At 47.7% G+C, this 14,078-nt stretch overlaps 1 non-coding gene across 1 annotated transcript; it reads right to left on the bottom strand.

Moving 5' to 3' along the window:
* Positions 1 to 1,810: 1,810 nt before the first annotated feature.
* On the bottom strand, positions 1,811 to 1,883 carry TRNAY-GUA (transfer RNA tyrosine (anticodon GUA)). The gene has a single exon. It is a non-coding gene; the product is annotated as a tRNA-Tyr (tRNA).
* Positions 1,884 to 14,078: the final 12,195 nt, after the last annotated feature.

Genomic DNA, 14,078 nt, shown 5'->3' with positions numbered 1-14,078 from the left:
TGGAAAAACTTTGGCTTTCTACGTTACGTTTGAGATCCCACAACGCCGCTCCCGGGTGGGCTCGAACCACTAACCTATTGGTTAACAGCTGAACGCGCTAACCATTGCGCCACGGAAGCCCAAAAATTAAATGCTCGTCAGGTATTGTGTAAAAACCATGACTTTTTACGTCACATCTGAGACCTCACAACACCTCTCCCGGTTGGACTCGAACCACCAACCTTTCGGTTAACAGCCGAACGCGCTAACCATTGCGCCAAGGAAGCCCAAAAAATAAATGGTCGTCAGGTATTGTGGAAAAACTTTGGCTTTCTACGTTACATTTGAGATCCCACATCACCCCTCCCGGGTGGGCTCGAACCACCAACCTATTGGTTAACAACCGAATGCGCTAACCATTGCGCCACGGAAGCCCAAAAACTAAATGGTCGTCAGGTATTGTGGAAAAACTTTGGTTTTCTACGTTACATTTGAGATCCCACAACACCGCTCCCGGGTGGGCTCGAACCACCAACCTATTGGTTAACAGCTGAACGCGCTAACCATTGCGCCACGGAAGCCCAAAAATTAAATGATCGTCAGGTATTGTGGAAAAACTCTGACATTTTACGTCACATCTGAGACCTCACAACACCGCTCCCGGATGGGCTCGAACCACCAACCTATTGGTTAACAGCCGAACACGCTAACCATTGAGCCACGGAAGCTCAGAAATTAAATGGTTGTCACGTATTGTGGAAAAGTTTTGACTTTTTACGCTACATCTGAGACCCCACAACACCTCTCCCGGTTGGGCTCGAACCACCAACCTTTCGGTTAACAGCCGAACGCGCTAACCATTGCGCCACGGAAGCCCAAAAATTAAATGGTCGTCAGGTATTGTGGAAAAACCTTGACTTTTTACGTCACATCTGAGACCTCACACCACCGCTCCCGGATGGGCTCGAACCACCAACCTATTGGTTAACAGCCGAACGCGCAAACCATTGAGCCCCGAAAGCTCAGAAATTAAATGGTTGTCACGTATTGTGGAAAAGTTTTGACTTTTTACGCTACATCTGAGACCCCACAACACCTCTCCCGGTTGGGCTCGAACCACCAACCTTTCGGTTAACAGCCGAACGCGCTAACCATTGCGCCACGGAAGCCCAAAAATTAAATGGTCGTCAGGTATTGTGGAAAAACCTTGACTTTTTACGTCACATCTGAGACCTCACACCACCGCTCCCGGATGGGCTCGAACCACCAACCTATTGGTTAACAGCCGAACGCGCTAACCATTGAGCCACGGAAGATCAGAAATTAAATGGTTGTCTCGTATTGTGGAAAAGTTTTGACTTTTTACGCTACATCTGAGACCCCACAACACCTCTCCCGGGTGGGCTCGAACCTTCAACCTTTCGATTACCAGCTGAACGCGCTAATCATTGCGCCTCGGAAGCCCAAAAATTAAATGTTCGTCAGGTATTGTGGAAAAAATCTGACATTTTACGTTACATCTGAGACCTCACAACACCGCTCCCGGATGGGCTCGAACCACCAACCTATTGGTTAAGAGCCGAACGCGCTAACCATTGAGCCATGGAAGCTCAGAAATTAAATGGTTGTCAGGTATTGTGGATAAGTTATGACTTATTATGTTACATCTGAGACCCTACAACACCTCTCCCGGTTGGGCTCGAACCACCAACCTTTCGGTTAACAGCCGAACGCGCTAACCATTGCGCCAAGGAAGCCAGAAAAATAAATGGTCGTCAGGTATTGTGGAAAAACTTTGGCTTTCTACGTTACATTTGAAATCCCACATCACCGCTCCCGGGTGGGCTCGAACCACCAACCTGTTGGTTTACAGCCGAACGCGCTAACCATTGCGCCACGGAAGCCCAAAAACTAAATGGTCGTCAGGTATTGTGGAAAAACTTTGGCTTTCTACGTTACATTTGAGATCCCACAACACCGCTCCCGGGTGGGCTCGAACCACCAACCTATTGGTTAACACCTGAACGCGCTAACCATTGCGCAACGGAAGCCCAAAAATTAAATGCTCGTCAGGTATTGCGTAAAAACCTTGACTTTTTACGTCACATCTGAGACCTCACAACACCGCTCCCGGATGGGCTCGAACCACCAACCTATTGGTTAACAGCCGAACGCGCAAACCATTGAGCCACGAAAGCTCAGAAATTAAATGGTTGTCACGTATTGTGGAAAAGTTTTGACTTTTTACGCTACATCTGAGACCCCACAACACCTCTCCTGGGTGGGCTCGAACCTTCAACCTTTCGATTAACAGCTGAACGCGCTAACCATTGCGCCACGGAAGCCCAAAAATTAAATGTTCGTCAGGTATTGTGGAAAAACTCTGACATTTTACGTTACATCTGAGCCCTCACAACACCGCTACCGGATGGGCTCGAACCACCAACCTATTGGTTAACAGCCGAACGCGCTATACATTGAGCCACGGAAGCTCAGAAATTAAATGGTTGTCAGCTATTGTGGATAAGTTATGACTTATTACGTTACATCTGAGACCCTACAACACCTCTCCCGGTTGGGCTCGAACCACCAACCTTTCGGTTAACAGCCGAACGCGCTAACCATTGCGCCAAGGAAGCCCAAAAAATAAATGGTCGTCAGGTATTGTGGAAAAACTTTGGCTTTCTACGTTACATTTGAGATCCCACATCACCCCTGCCGGGTGGGCTCGAACCACCAACCTATTGGTTAACAACCGAATGCGCTAACCATTGCGCAACGGAAGCCCAAAAACTAAATGGTCGTCAGGTATTGTGGAAAAACTTTGGTTTTCTACGTTACATTTTAGATCCTACAACACCGCTCCCGGGTGGGCTCGAACCACCAACCTATTGGTTAACAGCTGAACGCGCTAACCATTGCGCCACGGAAGCCCAAAAATTAAATGCTCGTCAGGTATTGTGTAAAAACCTTGATTTTTACGTCACATCTGAGACCTCACAACACCGCTCGCGGATGGGCTCGAACCACCAACCTATTGGTTAACAGCCGAACACGCTAACCATTGAGCCACGGAAGCTCAGAAATTAAATGGTTGTCACGTATTGTGGAAAAGTTTTGACTTTTTGCGCTACATCTGAGACCCCACAACACCTCTCCCGGTTGGGCTCGAACCACCAACCTTTCGGTTAACAGCCGAACGCGCTAACCATTGCGCCAAGGAAGCCCAAAAAATAAATGGTCGTCAGGTATTGTGGAAAAACTTTGGCTTTTTACGTTACATTTGAGATCCCACATCACCGCTCCCGGGTGGGCTCGAACCACCAACCTATTGGTTAACAGCCGAACGCGCTAACCATTGCACCACGGAAGCCCAAAAAATAAATGCTCGTCAGGTATTGTGTGAAAACCTTGACTTTTTACGTCACATCTGAGACCTCGCAACACCGCTCCCGGATGGGCTCGAACCACCAACCTATTGGTTAACAGCCGAACGCGCTAACCATTGAGCCACGGAAGCTCAGAAATTAAATGGTTGTCACGTATTGTGGAAAAGTTTTGACTTTTTGCGCTACATCTGAGACCCCCACAACACCTCTCCCGGGTGGGCTCGAACCTTCAACCTTTCGATTAACAGCTGAACGCGCTAATCATTGCGCCTCGGAAGCCCAAAAATTAAATGTTCGTCAGGTATTGTGGAAAAAGTCTGACATTTTACGTTACATATGAGACCTCACAACACCGCTCCCGGATGGGCTCGAACCACCAACCTATTGGTTAACAGCCGAACGCGCTAACCATTGAGCCACGGAAGCTCAGAAATTAAATGTTTGTCAGGTATTGTGGATAAGTTATGGATTATTACGTTACATCTGAGACCTTACAACACCTCTCCCGGTTGGGCTCGAACCACCAACCTTTCGGTTAACAGCCGAACGCGCTAACCATTGCGCCAAGGAAGCCCAAAAATTAAATGCTCGTCAGGTATTGTGTAAAAACCTTGACTTTTTACGTCACATCTGAGACCTCACAACACCGCTCCCGGATGGGCTCGAACCACCAACCTATTGGTTAACAGCCGAACACGCTAACCATTGAGCCACGGAAGCTCAGAAATTAAATGGTTGTCACGTATTGTGGAAAAGTTTTGACTTTTTGCGCTACATCTGAGACCCCACAACACCTCTCCCGGTTGGGCTCGAACCACCAACCTTTCGGTTAACAGCCGAACGCGCTAACCATTGCGCCAAGGAAGCCCAAAAAATAAATGGTCGTCAGGTATTGTGGAAAAACTTTGGCTTTTTACGTTACATTTGAGATCCCACATCACCGCTCCCGGGTGGGCTCGAACCACCAACCTATTGGTTAACAGCCGAACGCGCTAACCATTGCGCCACGGAAGCCCAAAAAATAAATGCTCGTCAGGTATTGTGTGAAAACCTTGACTTTTTACGTCACATCTGAGACCTCGCAACACCGCTCCCGGATGGGCTCGAACCACCAACCTATTGGTTAACAGCCGAACGCGCTAACCATTGAGCCACGGAAGCTCAGAAATTAAATGGTTGTCACGTATTGTGGAAAAGTTTTGACTTTTTGCGCTACATCTGAGACCCCCACAACACCTCTCCCGGGTGGGCTCGAACCTTCAACCTTTCGATTAACAGCTGAACGCGCTAATCATTGCGCCTCGGAAGCCCAAAAATTAAATGTTCGTCAGGTATTGTGGAAAAAGTCTGACATTTTACGTTACATATGAGACCTCACAACACCGCTCCCGGATGGGCTCGAACCACCAACCTATTGGTAAACAGCCGAACGCGCTAACCATTGAGCCACGGAAGCTCAGAAATTAAATGTTTGTCAGGTATTGTGGATAAGTTATGGATTATTACGTTACATCTGAGACCTTACAACACCTCTCCCGGTTGGGCTCGAACCACCAACCTTTCGGTTAACAGCCGAACGCGCTAACCATTGCGCCAAGGAAGCCCAAAAATTAAATGCTCGTCAGGTATTGTGTAAAAACCTTGACTTGTTACGTCACATCTGAGACCTCACAACACCGCTCCCGGATGGGCTCGAACCACCAACCTATTGGTTAACAGCCGAACGCGCTAACCATTGAGCCACGGAAGCTCAGAAATTAAATGGTTGTCACGTATTGTGGAAAAGTTTTGACTTTTTGCGCTACATCTGAGACCCCCACAACACCTCTCCCGGGTGGGCTCGAACCTTCAACCTTTCGATTAACAGCTGAACGCGCTAATCATTGCGCCTCGGAAGCCCAAAAATTAAATGTTCGTCAGGTATTGTGGAAAAAGTCTGACATTTTACGTTACATATGAGACCTCACAACACCGCTCCCGGATGGGCTCGAACCACCAACCTATTGGTAAACAGCCGAACGCGCTAACCATTGAGCCACGGAAGCTCAGAAATTAAATGGTTGTCAGGTATTGTGGATAAGTTATGGATTATTACGTTACATCTGAGACCCTACAACACCTCTCCCGGTTGGGCTCGAACCACCAACCTTTCGGTTAACAGCCGAACGCGCTAACCATTGCGCCAAGGAAGCCCAAAAATTAAATGCTCGTCAGGTATTGTGTAAAAACCTTGACTTTTTACGTCACATCTGAGACCTCACAACACCGCTCCCGGATGGGCTCGAACCACCAACCTATTGGTTAACAGCCGAACGCGCTAACCATTGAGCCACGGAAGCTCAGAAATTCAATGGTTGTCACGTATTGTGGAAAAGTTTTGACTTTTTGCGCTACATCTGAGACCCCACAACACCTCTCCCGGGTGGGCTCGAACCTTCAACCTTTCGATTAACAGCTGAACGCGCTAATCATTGCGCCTCGGAAGCCCAAAAATTAAATGTTCGTCAGGTATTGTGGAAAAAGTCTGACATTTTACGTTACATCTGAGACCCTACAACACCTCTCCCGGTTGGGCTCGAACCACCAACCTTTCGGTTAACAGCCGAACGCGCTAACCATTGCGCCAAGGAAGCCCAAAAATTAAATGCTCGTCAGGTATTGTGTAAAAACCTTGACTTGTTACGTCACATCTGAGACCTCACAACACCGCTCCCGGATGGGCTCGAACCACCAACCTATTGGTTAACAGCCGAACGCGCTAACCATTGAGCCACGGAAGCTCAGAAATTAAATGGTTGTCACGTATTGTGGAAAAGTTTTGACTTTTTGCGCTACATCTGAGACCCCCACAACACCTCTCCCGGGTGGGCTCGAACCTTCAACCTTTCGATTAACAGCTGAACGCGCTAATCATTGCGCCTCGGAAGCCCAAAAATTAAATGTTCGTCAGGTATTGTGGAAAAAGTCTGACATTTTACGTTACATATGAGACCTCACAACACCGCTCCCGGATGGGCTCGAACCACCAACCTATTGGTAAACAGCCGAACGCGCTAACCATTGAGCCACGGAAGCTCAGAAATTAAATGGTTGTCAGGTATTGTGGATAAGTTATGGATTATTACGTTACATCTGAGACCCTACAACACCTCTCCCGGTTGGGCTCGAACCACCAACCTTTCGGTTAACAGCCGAACGCGCTAACCATTGCGCCAAGGAAGCCCAAAAATTAAATGCTCGTCAGGTATTGTGTAAAAACCTTGACTTTTTACGTCACATCTGAGACCTCACAACACCGCTCCCGGATGGGCTCGAACCACCAACCTATTGGTTAACAGCCGAACGCGCTAACCATTGAGCCACGGAAGCTCAGAAATTCAATGGTTGTCACGTATTGTGGAAAAGTTTTGACTTTTTGCGCTACATCTGAGACCCCACAACACCTCTCCCGGGTGGGCTCGAACCTTCAACCTTTCGATTAACAGCTGAACGCGCTAATCATTGCGCCTCGGAAGCCCAAAAATTAAATGTTCGTCAGGTATTGTGGAAAAAGTCTGACATTTTACGTTACATCTGAGACCCTACAACACCTCTCCCGGTTGGGCTCGAACCACCAACCTTTCGGTTAACAGCCGAACGCGCTAACCATTGCGCCAAGGAAGCCCAAAAATTAAATGCTCGTCAGGTATTGTGTAAAAACCTTGACTTGTTACGTCACATCTGAGACCTCACAACACCGCTCCCGGATGGGCTCGAACCACCAACCTATTGGTTAACAGCCGAACGCGCTAACCATTGAGCCACGGAAGCTCAGAAATTAAATGGTTGTCACGTATTGTGGAAAAGTTTTGACTTTTTGCGCTACATCTGAGACCCCCACAACACCTCTCCCGGGTGGGCTCGAACCTTCAACCTTTCGATTAACAGCTGAACGCGCTAATCATTGCGCCTCGGAAGCCCAAAAATTAAATGTTCGTCAGGTATTGTGGAAAAAGTCTGACATTTTACGTTACATATGAGACCTCACAACACCGCTCCCGGATGGGCTCGAACCACCAACCTATTGGTAAACAGCCGAACGCGCTAACCATTGAGCCACGGAAGCTCAGAAATTAAATGGTTGTCAGGTATTGTGGATAAGTTATGGATTATTACGTTACATCTGAGACCCTACAACACCTCTCCCGGTTGGGCTCGAACCACCAACCTTTCGGTTAACAGCCGAACGCGCTAACCATTGCGCCAAGGAAGCCCAAAAATTAAATGCTCGTCAGGTATTGTGTAAAAACCTTGACTTTTTACGTCACATCTGAGACCTCACAACACCGCTCCCGGATGGGCTCGAACCACCAACCTATTGGTTAAAAGCCGAACGCGCTAACCATTGAGCCACGGAAGCTCAGAAATTCAATGGTTGTCACGTATTGTGGAAAAGTTTTGACTTTTTGCGCTACATCTGAGACCCCACAACACCTCTCCCGGGTGGGCTCGAACCTTCAACCTTTCGATTAACAGCTGAACGCGCTAATCATTGCGCCTCGGAAGCCCAAAAATTAAATGTTCGTCAGGTATTGTGGAAAAAGTCTGACATTTTACGTTACATATGAGACCTCACAACACCGCTCCCGGATGGGCTCGAACCACCAACCTATTGGTAAACAGCCGAACGCGCTAACCATTGGGCCACGGAAGCTCGGAAATTAAATGGTTGTCAGGTATTGTGGATAAGTTATGGATTATTACGTTACATCTGAGACCCTACAACACCTCTCCCGGTTGGGCTCGAACCACCAACCTTTCGGTTAACAGCCGAACGCGCTAACCATTGCGCCAAGGAAGCCCAAAAAATAAATGGTCGTCAGGTATTGTGGAAAAACTTTGGCTTTCTACGTTACATTTGAGATCCCACATCACCGCTCCCGGGTGGGCTCAAACCACCAACCTATTGGTTAACAGCCGAACGCGCTAACCATTGCGCCACGGAAGCCCAAAAATTAAATGCTCGTTAGGTATTGTGTAAAAACCTTGACTTTTTACGTCACATCTGAGACCTCACAACACCGCTCCCGGATGGGCTCGAACCACCAACCTATTGGTTAACAGCCGAACGCGCTAACCATTGCGCCACGGAAGCCCAAAAATTAAATGCTCGTCAGGTATTTTGGAAAAGTTTTGACTTTTTACGCTACATCTGAGACCCCACAACACCTCTCCAGGTTGGGCTCGAACCACCAACCTTTCGATTAACAGCTGAACGCGCTAATCATTGCGCCACGGAAGCCCAAAAAATAAATGGTCGTCAGGTATTGTGGAAAAACTCTGACATTTTACGTTACATCTGAGACCCCACAACACCTCTCCCAGGTGGGCTCGTACCTTCAACCTTTCGATTAACAGCTGAACGCGCTAATCATTGCGCCACGGAAGCCCACAAATTAAATGTTCGTCAGGTATTGTGGAAAAACTTTGGGTTTCTACGTTACATTTGAGATCCCACATCACCGCTCCCGGGTGGGCTCGAACCACCAACCTATTGGTTAACAGCCGAACGCGCTAACCATTGCGCCACGGAAGCCCAAAAACTAAATGGTCGTCAGGTATTGTGGAAAGACTTTGGCTTTCTGCGTTACATTTGAGATCCCACAACACCGCTCCCGGGTGGGCTCGAAACACCAACCTATTGGTTAACAGCTGAAAGCGCTAACCATTGCGCCACGGAAGCCCAAAAATTAAATGCTCGTCAGGTATTGTGTAAAAACCTTGACTTTTTACGCTACATCTGAGACCCCACAACACCTCTCCCGGGTGGGCTCGAACCTTCAACCTTTCGATTAACAGCTGAACGCGCTAATCATTGCGCCACGGAAGCCCAAAAATTAAATGTTCGTCAGGTATTGTGGAAAAACTCTGACATTTTACGTTACATCTGAGACCTCACAACACCGCTCCCGAATGGGCTCGAACCACCAACCTATTGGTTAACAGCCGAACGCGCTAACCATTGAGCCACGGAAGCTCAGAAATTAAATGGTTGTCACGTATTGTGGAAAAGTTTTGACTTTTTACGCTACATCTGAGAATCCACAACACCTCTCCCGGGTGGGCTCGAACCTTCAACCTTTCGATTAACAGCTGAACGCGCTAATCATTGCGCCACGGAAGCCCACAAATTAAATGTTCGTCAGGTATTGTGGAAAAACTCTGACATTTTACGTTACATATGAGACCTCACAACACCGCTCCCGGATGGGTTCGAACCACCAACCTATTGGTTAACAGCCGAACGCGCTAACCATTGAGCCACGGAAGCTCAGAAACTAAATGGTTGTCAGGTATTGTGGATAAGTTATGACTTATTACGTTACATCTGAGACCCTACAACACCTCTCCCGGTTGGGCTCGAACCACCAACCTTTCGGTTAACAGCCGAACGCGCTAACCATTGCGCCAAGGAAGCCCAAAAAATAGATGGTCGTCAGGTATTGTGGAAAAACTTTGGCTTTCTACGTTACATTTGAGATCCCACATCACCCCTCCCGGGTGGGCTCGAACCACCAACCTATTGGTTAACAGCTGAACGCGCTAACCATTGCGCCACGGAAGCCCAAAAATTAAATGCTCGTCAGGTATTGTGTAAAAACCTTGACTTTTTACGTCACATCTGAGACCTCACAACACTGCTCCCGGATGGGCTCGAACCACCAACCTATTGGTTAACAGCCGAACGCGCTAACAATTGAGCCACGGAAGCTCAGAAATTAAATGGTTGTCACGTATTGTGGAAAAGTTTTGACTTTTTACGCTACATCTGAGACCCCACAACACCTCTCCCAGGTGGGCTCGTACCTTCAACCTTTCGATTAACAGCTGAACGCGCTAATCATTGCGCCACGGAAGCCCACAAATTAAATGTTCGTCAGGTATTGTGGAAAAACTCTGACATTTTACGTTACATCTGAGACCTCACAACACCTCTCCCGGATGGGCTCGAACCACCAACCTATTGGTTAACAGCCGAACGCGCTAACCATTGCGCCAAGGAAGCCCAAAAAATAAATGGTCGTCAGGTATTGTGGAAAAACTTTGGCTTTTTACGTTACATTTGAGATCCCACATCACCGCTCCCAGGTGGGCTCGAACCACCAACCTATTGGTTAACAGCCAAACGCGCTAACCATTGCGCCACGGAAGTTCAAAAAATAAATGGTCGTCAGGTATTGTGTAAAAACCTTGACTTTTTACGTCACATCTGAGACCTCACAACACCGCTCCCGGATGGGCTCGAACCACCAACCTATTGGTTAACAGCCGAACGCGCTAACCATTGAGCCACGGAAGCTCAGAAATTAAATGGTTGTCACGTATAGTGGAAAAGTTTTGACTTTTTACGCTACATCTGAGACCCCACAACACCTCTCCCAGGTGGGCTCGTACCTTCAACCTTTCGATTAACAGCTGAACGCGCTAATCATTGCGCCACGAAAGCCCACAAATTAAATGTTCGTCAGGTATTGTGGATAAGTTATGACTTATTACGTTACATCTGAGACCCTACAACACCTCTCCCGGTTGGGCTCGAACCACCAACCTATTGGTTTACAGCCGAACGCGCTAACCATTGAGCCACGGAAGCTCAGAAATTAAATGGTTGTCAGGTATTGTGGATAAGTTATGACTTATTACGTTACATCTGAGACCCTACAACACCTCTCCCGGTTGGGCTCGAACCACCAACCTTTCGGTTAAAAGCCGAACGCGCTAACCATTGCGCCAAGGAAGCCCAAAAAATAAATGGTCGTCAGGTATTGTGGAAAAACTTTGGCTTTCTACGTTACATTTGAGATCCCACATCACCCCTCCCGGGTGGGCTCGAACCACCAACCTATTGGCTAACAGCTGAACGCGCTAACCATTGCGCCACGGAAGCCCAAGAATTAAATGCTCGTCAGGTATTGTGTAAAAACCTTGACTTTTTACGTCACATCTGAGACCTCACAACACCGCTCCCGGATGTGCTCGAACCACCAACCTTTCGGTTAACAGCCGAACACGCGAACCATTGAGCCACGGAAGCTCAGAAATTAAATGGTTGTCACGTATTGTGGAAAAGTTTTGACTTTTTACGCTACATCTGAGACCCCACAACACCTCTCCCGGTTGGGCTCGAACCACCAACCTTTCGGTTAACAGCCGAACGCGCTAACCATTGCGCCAAGGAAGCCCAAAAAATAAATGGTCGTCAGGTATTGTGGAAAAACTTTGGCTTTTTACGTTACATTTGAAATCCCACATCACCGCTCCCGGGTGGGCTCGAACCACCAATCTATTGGTTAACAGCCGAACGCGCTAACCATTGCGCCACGGAAGCCCAAAAAATAAATGGTCGTCAGGTATTGTGTAAAAACCTTGACTTTTTACGTCACATCTGAGACCTCACAACACCGCTCCCGGATGTGCTCGAACCACCAACCTTTCGGTTAACAGCCGAACACGCTAACCATTGAGCCACGGAAGCTCAGAAATTAAATGGTTGTCACGTATTGTGGAAAAGTTTTGACTTTTTACGCTACATCTGAGACCCCACAACACCTCTCCCGGTTGGGCTTGAACCACCAACCTTTCAGTTAACAGCCGAACGCGCTAACCATTGCGCCAAGGAAGCCCAAATAATAAATGGTCGTCAGGTATTGTGTAAAAACCTTGACTTTTTACGTCACATCTGAGACCTCACAACACCGCTCCCGGATGGGCTCGAACCACCAACCTATTGGTTAACAGCCCAACGCGCTAACCATTGCGCCACAGAAGCCCAAAAATTAAATGCTCGTCAGGTATTGTGTAAAAACCTTGACTTTTTACGTCACATCTGAGACCTCACAACACCGCTCCCGGTTGGGCTCGAACCACCAACCTATTGGTTTACAGCCGAACGCGCTAACCATTGAGCCACGGAAGCTCAGAAATTAAATGGTTGTCAGGTATTGCGGATAAGTTATGACTTATTACGTTACATCTGAGACCCTACAACACCTCCCCCGGTTGGGCTCGAACCACCAACATTTCGATTAACAGCTGAACGCGCTAATCATTGCGCCACGGAAGCCCAAAAATTAAATGTTCGTCAGGTATTGTGGAAAAACTCTGACATTTTACGTTACATCTGAGACCTCACAACACCGCTCCCGGATGGGCTCGAACCACCAACCTATTGGTTAACAGCCGAACGCGCTAACCATTGAGCCACGGAAGCTCAGAAATTGAATGGTTGTCAGGTATTGTGGATAAGTTATGACTTATTACGTTACATCTGAGACCATACAACACCTCTCCCGGTTGGGCTCGAACCACCAACCTATTGGTTTACAGCCGAACGCGCTAACCATTGAGCCACGGAAGCTCAGAAATTAAATGGTTGTCAGGTATTGTGGAAAAACTCTGACATTTTACGTTACATCTGAGACATCACAACACCGCTCCCGGATGGGCTCGAACCACCAACCTATTGGTTTACAGCCGAACGCGCTAACCATTGAACCACGGAAGCTCAGAAATTAAATGGTTGTCAGGTATTGCGGGCAAGTTATGACTTATTACGTTACATCTGAGACCCTACAACACCTCCCCCGGTTGGGCTCGAACCACCAACATTTCGATTAACAGCTGAACGCGCTAATCATTGCGCCACGGAAGCCCAAAAATTAAATGTTCGTTAGGTATTGTGGAAAAACTCTGACATTTTACGTTACATCTGAGACCTCACTACACCGCTCCCGGATGGGCTCGAACCACCAACCTATTGGTTAACAGCCGAACGCGCTAACCATTGAGCCACGGAAGCTCAGAAATTGAATGGTTGTCAGGTATTGTGGATAAGTTATGACTTATTACGTTACATCTGAGACCCTACAACACCTCTCCCGGTTGGGCTCGAACCACCAACCTATTGGTTTACAGCCGAACGCGCTAACCATTGAGCCACGGAAGCTCAGAAATTAAATGGTTGTCAGGTATTGTGGAAAAACTCTGACATTTTACGTTACATCTGAGACCTCACAACACCGCTCCCGGATGGGCTCGAACCACCAACCTATTGGTTTACAGCCGAACGCGCTAACCATTGAACCACGGAAGCTCAGAAATTAAATGGTTGTCAGGTATTGCGGATAAGTTATGACTTATTACGTTACATCTGAGACCCTACAACACCTCCCCCGGTTGGGCTCGAACCACCAACCTATTGGTTTACAGCCGAACGCGCTAACCATTGAGCCACGGAAGCTCAGAAATTAAATGGTTGTCAGGTATTGCGGATAAGTTATGACTTATTACGTTACATCTGAGACCCTACAACACCTCCCCCGGTTGGGCTCGAACCACCAACATTTCGATTAACAGCTGAACGCGCTAATCATTGCGCCACGGAAGCCCAAAAATTAAATGTTCGTCAGGTATTGTGGAAAAACTCTTACATTTTACGTTACATCTGAGACCTCACAAAACCGCTCCCGGATGGGCTCGAACCACCAACCTATTGGTTAACAGCCGAACGCGCTAACCATTGAGCCACGGAAGCTCAGAAATTGAATGGCTGTCAGGTATTTTGGATAAATTATGACTTATTACGTTACATCTGAGACCCTACAACACCTCTCCCGGTTGGGCTCGAACCACCAACCTATTGGTTTACAGCCGAACGCGCTAACCATTGAG

Source organism: Phalangium opilio, unplaced genomic scaffold (genome assembly GCF_054372755.1).
Source record: "Phalangium opilio isolate 3A_F unplaced genomic scaffold, DU_Popi_V2 ptg000054l_1, whole genome shotgun sequence".
NCBI classification, from domain to species: Eukaryota; Metazoa; Arthropoda; class Arachnida; order Opiliones; family Phalangiidae; genus Phalangium; species Phalangium opilio.
This window is presented reverse-complemented; position numbering and strand designations above follow the sequence as displayed.